General features: G+C 39.3%; 1 protein-coding gene across 1 annotated transcript in view; it reads right to left on the reverse strand.

The window, feature by feature from the left end:
* rgs3a (regulator of G protein signaling 3a) overlaps positions 1-15,961 on the reverse strand; it is a 146,837-nt gene that overhangs the window by 70,672 nt on the left and 60,204 nt on the right. The window lies entirely within an intron of this gene.

Consider the following 15,961-nt stretch of genomic DNA (forward strand, 5'->3'; position numbering starts at 1 on the left):
AGGAGAGAAGAAGAAGCATCTCCTGATCCATGGACAGTAAGAGGGTTTGAGATGTGTATAGCACGACAGAGCAAATGAGAGGATGACACTAGAAGGTATGAATGTACAAGAATGAATGAGCCTTTGTGTGAGATGATGAGAGAGCAGCGAGTGTGTTAAAATAGGATAGTGACTAACAAAAGAGCTAAATAATAAGTACAGTATCAGAGGTGTTGTGTTTGCGTCTGCATGTTTCAACTCAGGCTTTTTCTTTTTGCACATTGTAATCTGAACTTTGTTTTCATGACACCACAGACTGCAAAGTGGAACAGCCCTCTGGGTAGCAAAAACGGCAGCATTAGTGAAATTAGATAAGGGTTGGTGCCCACTTCAGGCAGAATTTGATATGCTGACAAAATGAGTACGTGACCGATGGCACTCCTAAATGGGTACAAATCAATAAACTCCTGCCGAGAAATACATGAGAATAAATATTTAACAAGCAGTGGTTAAAGTTAGAGTTGGCAGAGATTGGTCAAATAGCTTTTCACTCAAAAAGGACATAAATAGCCCTCAGCTGACACTCAGGGACATCCAAAACGTGTGGTTGATCTCACAAATGTCCAGATTAAATCTCTAATAGTTTAATGGCCCCATTTGTTTTTTGGTCATGATCCCTGAAAAACATTTTTTGATAAAACACAGATCTTATGGATCTTTAATAAAATAGATGACTCATTTTAGGTTGATTTTTGCTTCAAATGCTAATATAGCTTCTGAAAAGACCACTTTAAAAGTTACGGGAATAATGGGAGTAAAATGTCTAAGATTTGAAGATTTTGTGCCAGTTAGTATCACTTCAAGTCTGGAGTTGCCTCAGTGTAAAAACTAGACAAAAAGCTTTGACTTTAAAATATTCTCTGTATAATAGACACAACTATTTCTTTCAAGTTACATCAGTGTTTACATCTGTTGCTGGTGTTTGATTTAAGCCATAAAAACTGATCCCGGTTCACCAGAATTATATATTTAGAAATTTTCTTCCTAAAAAAACCCCCAAACTCTTCATGTCTTAAAATGGCTTAAATGTAACTGACCACCTTTGCCTCAATTTAGTACGCGCAGACATATGAATATGCAAATTGCTCCCAACCTCTATCTCAACCAGCCACTCGCCTGCAGCTCAAGAGTGCCTGCTCACCTTCAACTCTGCTCGTTGCTTCATAGAAATGTAACAGTAGTAGATAACATGAGCCTGCGGCTTGACTTTGTTATCAAATGGCCAATACTTTGCTGCTAATGTTAAAAATAAACCTTGCTCCCAATCGCCAGTTCTGACAAGTTAATGTGAAGATGAAATTTAACTTGCAAAATACTGGTACATATCTCCACCTGGCTTCCTCCTGCAGGTTGACAGGATTGGTTCCTTTGATGTGATGTGATCCACTTTTTAACTGTCATTGGTACACTGCACTTCCAGTATATTGCTTATGATATGTCTTGTAGCATGTAAGACACACCATATGGACATGGAAAATATATACTATGCAGGATTTTCCTTAAAACCAATTCATAGACTTACGCACAAGTCATCTCTTATGAGCCACAGTAAATGTGTAATATTTATAGGCAGGTGTGATATTTCTTCTTATGTTCTGTGTTCGGTACATCTGTGAACATGTACCCCCACAGCGTACTCAGTTACCAGGCCAGACCTTGAGCAGCATGCATCCACAAGGCACAGTGCAGGCAAAACACCAAAAGTGAGGGAATCTGGGGTTAGTTTTTACATCCTCTGGCAAGCGTTTTTACAAAAAGTAACCATTAATCCTGTGAAGTATACCTTTGACAAGGTTAAAAACTTAAAGCATGTCTTTAAAAATCATTATTTTCTTATTGACAGGCAAAATTTTTGCTCTGCCACATTCTTAAACCTACTTCATAACCTACTTCATAACAGGCAAGCATTGTTTGGTCGTCTGTGGAAATCAAAAAATGGAATGTATCGCTAAAAACACCATGAATTGTAAATCACTTGCTATCTGCCTCCTAAGGTCTGATTCACAAATGACACCAGCTAATGATACGGCAATGCAAAAAAGCCTGTGAAATGTTGCAACTGAGTGCAATTTGCCCCTTTTTGTGTCTAATTGTGATTATCTATGTGGTAAAAAATAAATGTTGCTTTTGGGCCAAAAACACTGTCACAGTTCCAGGGCAGAGAAGAGAAAAACCTGAAATATTCAGACCCTGTGCTACAGACCCTGAATGACGTGATGCAGAGGCATTTCTCAAAACTTTGGGCAAGAAACTGAAACGTGACAGAGAGAAAATGTATTTGGGTCAGTGCCGAGTGGGGCCACTTTAAACATGTGCTTCAGTTACCAACAACCCTCCAGAAATGGTAATAATTTTTTTTGCATATGGCTGTTAGTGCTTGTGATTTGGACTGTTTTTGCAGTGGGGCTCATTTACATAGAAAAAGGCCACTTTTGCACCAAATGTATGCATATTATCTCATTTGAATACATATACAGTAGCACAGGAGCACCGAAATGCTCTTTGTCAGACAGCGCAGAATTACATGTGTTTTTGTATTGTTCATGCAGGTTTAGCAGACCCAAAAGTCAGGCTATACTTTTGAAAAATTCCCCTCTGAATGTAGCAAATGTCTTCTTGTTTAAACTCCTCAGACATATAGACTCATATAATTCAGTGCACATGCATGTTTCTGACATGATGATTCATGGCTATAGACTAAATCATAGGATCACCTTATAGCATTTATATTGAAAAATGAAATATATGGTTCACAGCGTACCATCCATCAAATCACTATCACACTTAAACCCCCATAAACATCACCTCCGCTCATCCTCTTTTTTGGCATGTGTTTTCATTATTGCTCACTTTTTTGATTAAAATAAAAAATGAACAGAACCTTTGGTGCTCAAGTACATTTTTTTTTTGTTTCTCCTCTTTCCAATTTGATCATTTCCATCTACCTCGGTTGCTCTGCTTCCGGCGGTGTCAGGGAAAAACATTTGTATCCTGACATTTTTGGGCACGAGTCAGGCTATAAATAGGATTTTTCCATTTTGTGCAAGTCTTCGGAGATTGACTGGAGTCCTCGGGGCTTTCCTTGACGCTCACTGCCCTGGTCAGTGGTGAATCATGATGCTAGTTTATTTGCCTGTTTCCTGGCTGCATGGGCTATTCCATGCCATTCTGTGTTGCTAGCCCTTGGACTATCTGTCTCTTTCAATGTCACTCAATGTCCTGTTGAAGATGGGGATGCTGCTGTTTGTAGGGTCTTGTGTCACAGAGTGTTCGGTGGTTAAAGCCGTGTCAGTGTTAGTGATGCTAATGCAGGGTAAAAAGGCATTTAAAGCCTGTATTAATGGTAGCAACGTCAAGATGGGTTTGACTTGATGCAGCATAAAATGTACTGCATGCAAGGTGCAGAACGAAATGGAGACTTTTGAATATTGAGGGGAAGTGGAACAGAATATTTTGTTGCCAGAAAAAAAAAGGAGGTAAGTTTAGTGCTCAAGAAATAAACAAACAAAAACAAGACAGAGCACCAAAAGCCTTTATGAAACTGAGCCTAATTGTTTTCAACTGCACCACAAGATGATGAAATAGGCTTTTTTTCAGAGCGGACAGAAATCAATGTTGATGCTCTTTGGTATTCATCATTTAAAATGAATCTGAGTGTATAAAGGTGCAGGAGAGGCCATAATAATTTAAACTAATGCACACGCACGCACATGCCGACTTCAATGTAAACAACTAGCCCCTGAGAAAAACCCTTACGATATTGCTCTCAGTGAAAATCTCATAATTCTATCTAAGGTTATTGTTCTATGGGTCAGGAAGGTCAGCAAAACCTTTTCAAACCCCAGCAGGTGAAGTGGAGAGTGCAAGGTCATCAAGCTAGAGAGATTCCTGTAACCTTTGGTTCCTGATGAGGTTAGGTTTGAAGACAGAATAGTGCCTACTTGAAATGTGGGGCTGTGATCACAAAGGTTATGGGGCTCTATGTCTGGCAATCGTCCTACCAAAAAATTGTACATTAGTGGTCCCAAGAGGATGAACCCAAATGGTGTTTTTACACTGAATGTGATGAAGTGTTTTGCATGGTGAGATACACACAAGGCCAATGCAAAGATGCAGATAGATGCAAATACGGGCAAGGCAATGCAAAGTGAAATTCAGACTATTTCCACATTCATCTGAGTTGAAATTTTTCAACTTGAGCAAGAAATCTGCATGGCGCTGTGTTGCAAATGCCAAGTTCAGATCAAGCTGAGATTCTCCTGACATTACCAAGAGGAGGACAAACACTGTAGCCATACACCCAGAGCTCTACCACTAAATGTGAGCACTGCACAGAGACAGATCAAGAAGGAAAAGGCTCAGAGATTACTGAAAGAAGCCATGGGATTATGTAGTAAGTTTTTAAAAATATGTATCTGGGACTTGTGTAAACTATTTTGTTGATTTGCTTCTTAGAAAAATGCTCTGAGTAATCTAAGTTGTTTTTTTATTGTGAAAGGTAAACAACAGAAGTGCAGCGGTAATGCGCCGCCTTGACAGTATGAAAAATAATAGAGTGCTGCTGTCTTGAGTCACGCTGGTTCAGAGCACAAGAGCCTCTGTGTTTACCACGTTCACTTTATTCCAGCTATCTGTTGTCCTTTCTTGATTTATTTAAAAAATGTGAGAAGAACGCCATGTGCAATTTAAGAAGAAATGTCCCAGAAATTAGCCAGATATTACAGAGAGAGAAAGAGAGAGAGAATTACCTAACAACTATCTAATTATCCAGTCAAATGTGTCAACGTCAATTGGATGCATTTTGAATTTCCATATAACTGATATGGGATGTACTCATAGCTGATTAATATAAGATTTCTCACTTCCTCTGTCTTCCATTACTTTCAAGCCTCAGTTAACTATTATTTGGGATGAGTAATCCTGTAAAAATAATGCATACACTCAGGCTTTCCAGAAAACATTGCCTCATATGGACAGGTTTTTTCCAGGCAACTCCCCACTGTCCCACATTAGAGAAAACACATCTGTGATGGAGCAGTTCAAGGTCCCAGAGGCATGCATGCACCTGCATCCACGCACACAGACGCAGCTTTAAAAGTACCAGTTTGAACTTGTACATACAGTCTTACTGTAGCTTTTGCAACATAAAATGATTAAAAAGTAAAACAAAAAGGCAATCCGCTGGGACTCTGCTCTGTGAGTCATAGCAAAGGTCTCAGTGCTTCATGAGGGCTTACATCCTAATCTTTCAAAGAGAGGAAGTGTGTATGTTTACAGTCTTGTTGTGCAAGTATAAGGCATTAAGTGCATACTATACTGTAGCCACTCACTGACATCATGCAGTGAGCTATAACTACAGATGATGACGGATCTAGAATAAAGGTAACTCTTATTATGAGTAATACAGCACACACATTAGTGCATTTCCTTTTGCATCATATCTTCAAAATGAATTATGCTCTGCTATGAATACTAATGATTGTTTATTTGTCTCTAGCCATCAATTCCCGCAAATCAATTTCCTTCTCTCTTGCTATTTCTGTTTATCATTATTATACATTTTTGCTGCCTAACTGTGCATTATTGCATTTCTATGGGATAGTTTTTCTGACAGTGACTTGCACATTATCACATTACATCAGTTAAAATATGCAGGCAAATGAGTAAACTGTTGACAGCTGGTCACAGACCACATGTTTTGGGCAGGAATCGTCTGGAGCCAGCTGGAGCTTTCTATAATGTTGGCGCTGCAAGAACAGCTGTCTCTTAGTTTGAGCCAGATTGAAGTGCTACTTCACTTTTGTGATGCATTCAGAATGTTTGTTTTCTGTCAGGGTTAAAACGAAAATACCAGTCCCTTCAAAAATAAAAATGCATCTCATTAAAATTAGCTAGGAACAAATCGCCTTCAATATTTTGTGTGTTTTGAGTTGAAAGAAATTCACTGGAATTTCTCTGACGATGTGGAAGCAGGTCTTTGGAGATTTTCATGTTAATGCCAAGAAACAACGTGACCTTAAAGATCATCCGGTCAGTGACCCAAGCTGCAGCTCTAGAAACAATAGTTTACCCTTTTTCAAGACAAAATGTCATTTGTCAGTCTCAGCAGCAGTCAATAAAGCCCTTATCTTTGGAATAACAGAGTTACTTTTTATCTTATTCATTAAACGATTAACAAAAGAATTGTTTATAAGCCAAAATACAATAGCTAGTAGTTCCCTTATTCTAGCTCCTACTTTCGTTTACCTCTGTTTATGGATCCACCCATTCAAGAGATAAACATGGGAGCTAATGAAACAAAATTCAATGAATGGCCACTGGCCTGCCATGGAGTGGCTAAAAATACAGAACAGCATTTCCCCATAATCAGATTGATTAAAGTGCTCCCTGGTTGAAGCCCTCCCCCTGAGCCATCTGGTACATGAGTTTTCAGTGTGTCATTGGAGTGCTGTCAACACAGCTCACCTAAGCTGCCTCAGCACAGGTTAGCGTGGTTTTAGTGACAGCCTAAGAACGAAATACTATTGAACGGGCAGACTTTCAGTTATCAGCTTTTCATACTGCCTGGACCCAATTCTAACATTTTTCTCTCATGTGAGAAAGATCACATATATATTGCACAGTTTAATGCTTTAGAAAACACGCATTTGTTTTTATGCCAAGGGTTTCAGGAGAAGACGGTCTCACAGGTTTATGCTTGAAATGAAATAGCTAGCTTCAAATTAGCTAGATTATCTGAATTCAGCATCAATACTTGAAATAGTGACATGCCAAAAATATTTCTTGGTTAGGAGCAGGGACTTCCTGGAATCGTGCGAGGCATTGAGCGGAGACTCCAGAAATTCACTGCTCTCCTCCAAGAAATATTCCAGCAAAACATCCCCCTTAAACACACAACTTTTCACTTTTTTTTTTTTTTTTTGATGGATCAAACAAACATTGTAAAACATGTGCTGTTACTCTTGTTTGCCATAGCGTGATGCAGGGATGGCCATTTTTCTTCTTTTTTTCTTCTTTTTTTTGGTCAGCATGTTAGTGAGCACCACCCTGGTTCCCTAAACAAAGAGCCAATGGGATTTTTTTTTGCAAAGCTAAACTAATCGACTGCTGTCTGTAGCTTCATTAGTGCACAGATGTGAATGCATCTGCATTCACATGGAAAATGTTATGCATATTTTCAGATCTTTTTGGGGAAGTCTTTCAAACCATAAAAACTGTGTAATTCAAATATATTTGTTTTTAGGTCATCATAATTTGCTTGGAGGTTTTTGCTCTCCGTTGTTGCATAACTATCACAAACAAAGAAAAGGGCTAGCAGAGCACCAGTATGGGTCACAAACCCCTCCCACCATCCCAGCTGACCCTCCAGCCTGAGATCCACCAAGCCCTAATCACAACTCCAGCTCAGTCCCAGCTTCAATTATCTCTGTCTTGTTTGCACTCATTGCAGATTTAAAATTAATTCTGCTCTTGGGATGGACTTCTGTCTGGAGTTTACTCAGCTACAGTGTGCACATGGGAAGCAGATATGGCTTACTTTTAAAAGTAGATTGCAAACAGTTAAAAAGTGCATGAGTCAATGAGAAACACACAGAAGAAAGTCTAATGTGCACACTGCTTAAGATGAGTGCACTAGAATGAGTACAGATATCCTAAATGTGGCAACGTTAATCTCTATAAGGCAGTAAAAAAGGTCTAAATGGAGACATAATGCTACCGGCTGCACTTGCTATTACAGGATTATGATAATGATAGTGAGATACTGTGGAGTATGTTTTGTCTATAATGGCTTTCCAGATACCTTCGAGAAAGAAAATCTCAGTAGCAGTCGTGGTGAAATATAAATGTGAAGTGTCTGTTATATCAAGTGTTATCATATCCAGCCATCTTCCTCTGACATCAAAGGTTTTCCGCAGCAAGTCCCTATACACTGCCACACTAAACAGCGTCATACCCTATTAGTCATAGCTCATATACTGGTGCTGAACATGGTATCATGGGTAGTCATCCCATCACAATTGAGTTAGCTACAAATAAAACTACCAGCACGTCACTGTCCTGTTATCTCACGGCCTGACTTAATCAGCACACTGGTATAGCCATTACTCTTACTCCCAAAACCTTCCTCTTCTCTGCATTTTCTCTGCAGTGCAGGTCTCACTTTTAAGTATTAAAGCTTTAACTGTAGCATTTAATAGATGTATGGCTTCCAGTTAAGTGACAAACTAATGATGGTAAAGCTGCTTGCTGAATTGTGGTACAATACTGGGTGTAGATGCCACTAATGCTCTGTTTTCCATTACATGGCTCTGGGGATGATTCATCTTCAACACAAACTGACTATAATAAAAAGTAGTAAACACATTTGCGCTCCCCAGAGACTGACGCCGAGTAAATTTGGTGATTCTTAGATTTTTTTCTGTGGCACTACCATGAACCTGAGTTGCCAAAAAAAAGTCGTTGTTCATTTCTGCAAACCTCAGATGTGTTACATATGTATGTTATTATGTAGCAGACACGTTGAAACATAATGCTGTCCTTAACGTGTTATTAGATTTAGGCACAAAAACCACTTGGTTACGATTAAGAAAAGATCATGTTTTGGTGAAAAATACCTAGTTTTGGTGCCACAATTCCAGCAGGAATAGCAGCAATGCCTTGGTAAAATAACACCGTTAGGCACTGTCCCTGTTAGAAAGACAGCGACAAGTAACTGAAAAACTCTGAAAAAATGCCACTGAAAACACAGCAATGACTCACTAGAACACAACCAGTTTTGTGTTTTGTTGGTCACAAACTGTGGTCTGCAGCTTGGCAGACGCCTCATCAAGGTTTTACACCATCTATTATCCCCTTTAACTCGAGATGACCAAATCAGGTTACACTATGTCACTTTAGACATGCTGATATGATACATCTGAAATGTGAAAATGTGCCGTGCTCCTGGTTTGCAGAAGTGTACAATGCCAACAATTTCTTCTGGTGACTGGGCTGCACCATTACAGTTGACACTTTGCTTTTAGTGAAATATCCCAACATCTACTGACTGTATTGCCATGGAATCTGGTAACCACGGTGCCAAGATGTATCCAAAGCAGAGCCACAAGCAGGTCAAAGTTTTTACTTATGCAGTGACATATTGATTATATATTATGACATGGATTGGAAAAAGGATTGGAAAAAGCATTTGTACAGACATGGTCCCCAGTCATACATCTGAAGACAGATCAGGAGATGTGGTGAGGTCAGGGTAAGGTAAAGGAGGTCTTGTCTGGTTCCCATGCATGACTGTCTTATGACTGTAAGGCAAGGCAGCTGTATTTGTATATCACATTTCATACAACAGGGTATGAAAGTGCTTTACAGAGCAATAAAATAAAACAAAATTCCTGTACTGAGGAATGGCTAAAAATTAAATCTGAGACCTGCAAGTCTATAAAATCAATAAGTGTGTAAGTGTGTTTCTCTACAATGATGGTGGACACAATGAGCAATATAGTGCAATATAATACAAAGACACTCCCCTCAGGCTGGAGTTGACCTCTAGTCTATGCTGGGGTATACATTCTGGCTTCCAGGCTTTATATTATATATAATCTGAAAGGTGACTCCTTCTGGAGCAATTAACTGTCAATAAATTGCACTGCAGACCCAAACAAATGCATGCTTACAATCCAAAAAAAGAAAGCATGGAATGTTATTTCATCTTCACTCAGTGACTTCCCACACTCTTTCATCTATTTCTAGTTTCTTTCTCTGGTCTCCAGCTCTTCTGTGTTTTGCCCAGACAAAGCAGCCATGAAAAGAGCATGCAAACTAGAGTCCTTGGCACAAAGCCTTTCCTATAGCCACCAGGGAGGATGATAAGCACATGACAGTGCCTCAAGGAGGTTTTCTGAACTCATGTACTGTTCCCGAAAAGTTTCTTTCAGTCGATTTTTTTAGCAGCACTAGATTTGTGTGCTTTCTTTCGTCATGATCATTGATTTCATCCACCATTTGACTTTTTTACATAATTGAATCAATTATGCTTTGATTACATCAGCATGAATGTACTAACTCGAGCCGTAGATAAGATTAGCATTAAGGTCAATGCACATCTGGGTTTTTTTTTTTAACACTCAGTAACATCAGTGATCGTCATGTGAATTTGATGGCTGTGTGTTTGATAGTTGTTGTGAAACCCTTTTATTGTTAAATACAGTAAGAACCAATGAAAATGGAAGATCAATTATTAATTTGGAAATTATTTGGCACACTTTCCCTTAAAGGTCAGTGAATAATTCAGATGCTGGTTACCATTAGCCCTGATGGAATAGGGAGGTAAACCACAGTTTAGTACAGCTCAGCTTAGAAAAAACACTTTCATCACTAAAGCCAGCGCTGCTGGGTAAGTTATTGGTGTTTGCAGATCTAAATCAAATCACATTGCTATGATGGAGGTCTTTACGTGATCATATTTAGATGTATAGTCACTGCAGTCCTGCCAATCTGTGCTGGTGTATTAAATCAGACAAAAGCAAAGAACACTTTATGTTGTGAGCTAACTGCAATGAAGGTACATCTCAGTCCAATCAGACCCCCGAGAGACTGCTCCTGCCCTGGCCATGTTATTGATGGCTACCATAAAATGGGTATTTTGCTGACAAAAGCCCCTGGGTGCATATCATTCACACCTTGCCTTCAAATTGCAAGTGACAGCCTGTATGTCATGCAGTCAATGATGTGCCAGAAAGCACAGAGAAAGTGCATACACTGTTGTCTCTCTGCATGTGCACACAAAAAACATGTATAATAAACCCTTATACATGTACATCATTATAGACATGTTAAACATCTCTCCTGGAAAAAGCATCAACAGCGCACTTGACGTAATCAATTCAAAACTGCAATGTCATTTACCACAAGAACCACATAAACGTCATCCTATGCAAACAGGAACAGAGTGACCTTTTATTGCACAAACCTCTGGGAAAAAAAGAGTATTTGTATGCACAACATTGTGCTATGTTAGGCTACTCACAGAGCTCCCTTGCTGTTCCACGGCCTACGAGCAAGCCATCACACTGTGATTTCACCTAGTTTGGCGGCATTGCTCTGCATTTGCTGCCTCTTATCTCATCTCTTCTCAGTAATCACATTCTAAATGCTGTTTCAAGTGTACAAAAGACAATTCATGTTTTAAAACTGGAGTGAAACAACTGACCAATGAAGTAGCACGAATCTAAAACATAACATAAATCTACATTAAGATAAGGTAAGTAGTTTTAGTCCTTGTTATTGCTTTGCTTTGGCGACTGGTGAGTGGAGTTTATACAAGGTTTTAAAATCATTATGGACAACTGCACTGTGCCTAATGGCTACAGCGGCAGTTTAGTGAAAATAGTGGTGAATGGGTGACCATGCACTTAATGCCATTTTCATCTTCAAAAGAAACTTCACGCACATCAGCAACCATTATCAGAGCCACATTTATACAGCATGCTTTGGTACAGTATAACTCTAGGAACAGCAACATACAATTTACTATTACTGAGAAAAATCATCATGGTCACCTCAGTGCAACAAAGCCCACTGAAAATGCACACTGTAGTCAGATATACTTAGTCTGAAATGTTCATACTGCTCATTTTAATCCAACTATATGCAAATGATTTTGGATATTACTCACTTCAGACTATGAAAAGTTACCTCTGAGCAATAACAAGTAGCATTTAACAACCATAAAGTTATCCTTTTTTTTGACATCAAGAACAATGTAAATCTCCATCTCTAAAACCGGTGAGTGCACCCTGAGCCAAACCATCAGTCAGTAAAACTTACGTCTCCAGAGTCAGATAGCAGGTGCTTCTGAAGAGAGCTCGCCTCTCTAACGAACCTTTTCTTAGGCCCGACCCGGTCCGCCAAGTTGCCCATGATGACTGTGTGATGAAGCTGATGCGCTCCACTCGTCAATAATCTCATACACTCTCTCCGTTCTCTGTTTTTCGTTTATCTACAAAACGCTTTTTTGCTTCCCCTCATCCTGCGTCACTGACACACTTACACACACACACTTGACTTTTCAGAGACACAATTGCAACCCCCCAAACACACACTCTCCTTTCACGTGTAAATCTGGGTTAGATCAGTTCCGTTTTGAGCAAGTGCTAAAATAGGATGACCTCCAGTGATGATGAAGGGCAGGAATAGACAAAGGGAGGGGAGCGGACTGTGACAGCGTCGGAGATGGAGAGCTTAAGAGAAGGAGACTGACTTTTGCATGATGAGGAGCCATCTGGGAAACGCTGTATGTGGTGACATGTAGGAGTCACATATGCTGCTGTGAATCAGTACAGAGTTCCCATTTTGGTCCTCATGGATTTCTGTTACTGTCTGCATCAGTGCATGTGTTAACCTATTGTGTGTGTCTAGCATTTGTGTTTTTGTATTAAGCAAAGCAGCACGTGTTAAGTTATTTTTAAAAGTATCAATATATTATTAATACAGTGCATTTCCAGTCCAGTCAGCAGAATTAAATGTTTTGCAAACCACTGGATAAAACATTTGTATGTTATGTACTATGTCTCCAAAGTGACACAGTTCTGATTACAGAACTTTCTCATCTGGAGGTGGAGGGAGTAGTGGGTGCTGTGACACCAGGCGAGAAGGCTGCAGAACACTATCAACACCAACAAACAACAAAACTGTTGTTTTTTTGTTTGTTTTTTCAGTAAGACATCAGTGGCATTTCCAGCCATATCATGATATTTTCCTAAAAATAACCACGTTATTTGTAACTAAACGTAATCATATGCTAACCACAGTGCTGTTGAAACGTAAAGACTAGAATAACCACCTCATGGTTGAACCTTTGACCTTTAACTGCCAACTTATAATCACCAAGTTCTTTAGTTTCCAAGTAGATGTTTGCACCCAAATTCATGCATAACACATATCCTGTATTTTGAAGGGCTGCAATGACGTGACCAATGCCCTGATGGGAGTAAACAAGGAAGCAGTCCCGAGCAGTGATGGCACATGCTGCTGTGGTGGGATCAGTCACAGAACACCGGGCTTTCTGTGTGAACTTTCAGTTTATGTCATTTTAAGGTGCATCTTCACCATGTTTCTTCTTCTAAACCTAACCATAAGACTGTGCTTGCCTAAACCTAAAAACATCCATGTTTCTTTTTCTAACCTTAACCATAGCAACGGATATCATATAAACTGGTCTGTTAGAATACATTGTCATAAGAATAGGACAGACAGACGGACACCCCAAAACATAATGACCCTCGCCACGGTTTGCCAGCACAGATCCGCAGATTATCCGCCACATAATAACATAGAATCTTACATATCCACAGTTTGCAGAAACATACAGTTGCAACATTCTGTTGACTGGGTTGCTATTTCTTTAAAAGCATGTCAAGCATTTTCTGTGACACAGATCCAGGTCAGATGACCTCAGATATCTTGCACAAGCATAGACTCTCTAATAACAATGCACACAGAAAAGCAAATCAGCAATCAAACCAAAGATAAACTAATAATTGGTATGAATAATCACCTTTGCATTAATATACAAAATAATAAGAAGAAAAGAAATTACTTTCATCTAATTTCCATAAAATATGTCTGTAGCTTTTTAGATGTGATAAAAGGCTTCGAGGCAAATGCAATGTTTAAGTTAAGACATGCTGTGAGTCAAAAGACTGTGTCTTAAATCTCTCTCTCTCTCTCTCTCGCTGTATGTATGTGCATGTGTGTGTGTGTGTGTGTGTGTGTGTGTGCGTGTGTATGAGACCTTTGCACAGATAGGCCTAGAAAGAGCAATTCAATTAGAGACTATTGCGATAAAACACACATTTCCCATTTCAGTAAACACAAACAAACACACACGGCAGAAGCAGCAGGGAGGGTCAGGGTCACTCAAATGCTTAAAACATGCCTTCATCTTCACCAATCTCTTCATCTCTCCTTCTTTCATCCCTCTCTCCATCCACATGACATATTCCTCCAGTGCACACAACAGTGCACCCTACCAGCGTGGCCAGAAGGTCAACCACTCTGTTAAGAGTCTGTCATCACTTAAAGATAAATGAGTGCTGCAGTAGATTAGCCACTGCCTATGCTAACTTTGAGTGTACCTGAATTACAGAGAGGAGAGTGCCTTCATTGATTTTTTGATAATGCATCAGCATATTTTAAAACTATATAGCATAAAGGAAATTGGATTATGACAAATAAATATTACAGATTTATAAGTATCTTTACAGCAGTACCTGTGAGAGAGAAGAGCTACAGTACATGAGAGCTGCATGCAGCATTTCATTGTGGCTACTGTTTGCTCCCTGAGGTATGAAATGAACTGCTGACAGGTGTATCAACTATAATACATGACTGTGCATTCTGTGTATGTGTGAGTGTGTGGGGGGGCAGCTGACAGGATGGATGGAGAAATCCAGTCTCTTTGCAGTTTCTGGGTCTATGTTCCTGTCTATCTTCTGTCATATATACTGCACTAGTTTGGTATTTTGGGAGCATCCCTGTGAGGCTGCCTCTGCTGAGTGTTATGCTACAGAACAAATAGGTCTTTTCCAGCTTAAGGTGTCAAACTGTCAGAGGCTACTACTACTATAAGTCTTCAAATGTGATAATTATTTGATTGTGTCTTGCATTTATAGTACAATGAACAAAATGCACAAAAAAATTTTTTACTATATAAATAACTGAGTAGGAAACAGTACAAGATGAGAAAATAGAAGAAAAGCTACTGCACAAGCAGAAGGCTGATGCAGCCATTCTAGCAGACCTTGTCTTGTGTCACATAAAATCCCAAATCTGCCTTTAACTCACTTAAACTCTCTCCCTTTTTCTCCCATGCCTTCTTACGTAAGAGTTTCTATTTATATATGTTGCCTAATTGGTTAGACCGAATAATATTGAAGCCCTTTCCTTCCTCTTATCCAGCCTGGCGGGACAGGCCCCTTTCATTCTGTCTGAAAAAAAAAAAAGCCCCCTTAAAAGATTCATAAGCTGCTAATGAGGTTATGCAGCACATTTCAAAGCAAAAAATGGTGTGGCATTGTGTGTGTGTGTGTGTGTGTGTGTGTGTGTGTGTGTGTGTGTGTGTGTGTGTGTGTGCAGGAGTGGTTGGGGTTTATATAGTTGCTCAGTGAAAAGATTATCCATATGAGCAGACATTTGCAGCCGCAACAAATTAGACGAGTCAAAGTGCCTGGATGGATACAAAAAAAGCGAGAGAAAAGAAAACAGACCCTCCACATCCTCTATCCACATTCTTCAGCTTTTCTTTAGCTTATATTTTAAAACACCTCTGAGACATAAAATGGTTTTCCAAAAGACCACCAAGAAACACTGCCTTGCTTAATGTTTTGGGGCAAGAAATGAATGAGTCAAGTTATTTTGCTAGTTGGACATAAACTTCGTAATTAGCACTCATAATCAAGTATCAAGGAGGGTAAAGGCCCATTCACAATGTTTGTTTACAATAACTTTTGGGTAGAAACCCCCCCTATAACGTACATGAAATGAAATGGTGCTGAACAAATGCTGCTTTCACTGGTTTGTTTATAGTTACCTAAAAAAAAAGGGCCCACATGAAAAATACATATCAGTGTAAATATGTGCTATATAAGAATATTTTGACCGCTTCACCTTGCTGTCAGAAAGTCACAGAAGTCGTTATCTCAAAGACACCAGATTCTATTGATAAAACAGTGATTTTACTATGCTGAAAGTAGGAGTCGCTGGTCTACCACTGCCTTTATCAGTTAGCATGTGAGGTAAAGTGGAAAAAAATATTAGAATTATAGTGTACACTTAAACTGACATTGAGTTTTTTAGCTGGCTAAAATATGTTTTTTTTCTTTGCAACTGTCCTTGACATTACACTGATTAGCTTTCATGTTCATTT

Source organism: Plectropomus leopardus, chromosome 20 (genome assembly GCF_008729295.1).
Source record: "Plectropomus leopardus isolate mb chromosome 20, YSFRI_Pleo_2.0, whole genome shotgun sequence".
Lineage (NCBI taxonomy): Eukaryota > Metazoa > Chordata > Actinopteri > Perciformes > Serranidae > Plectropomus > Plectropomus leopardus.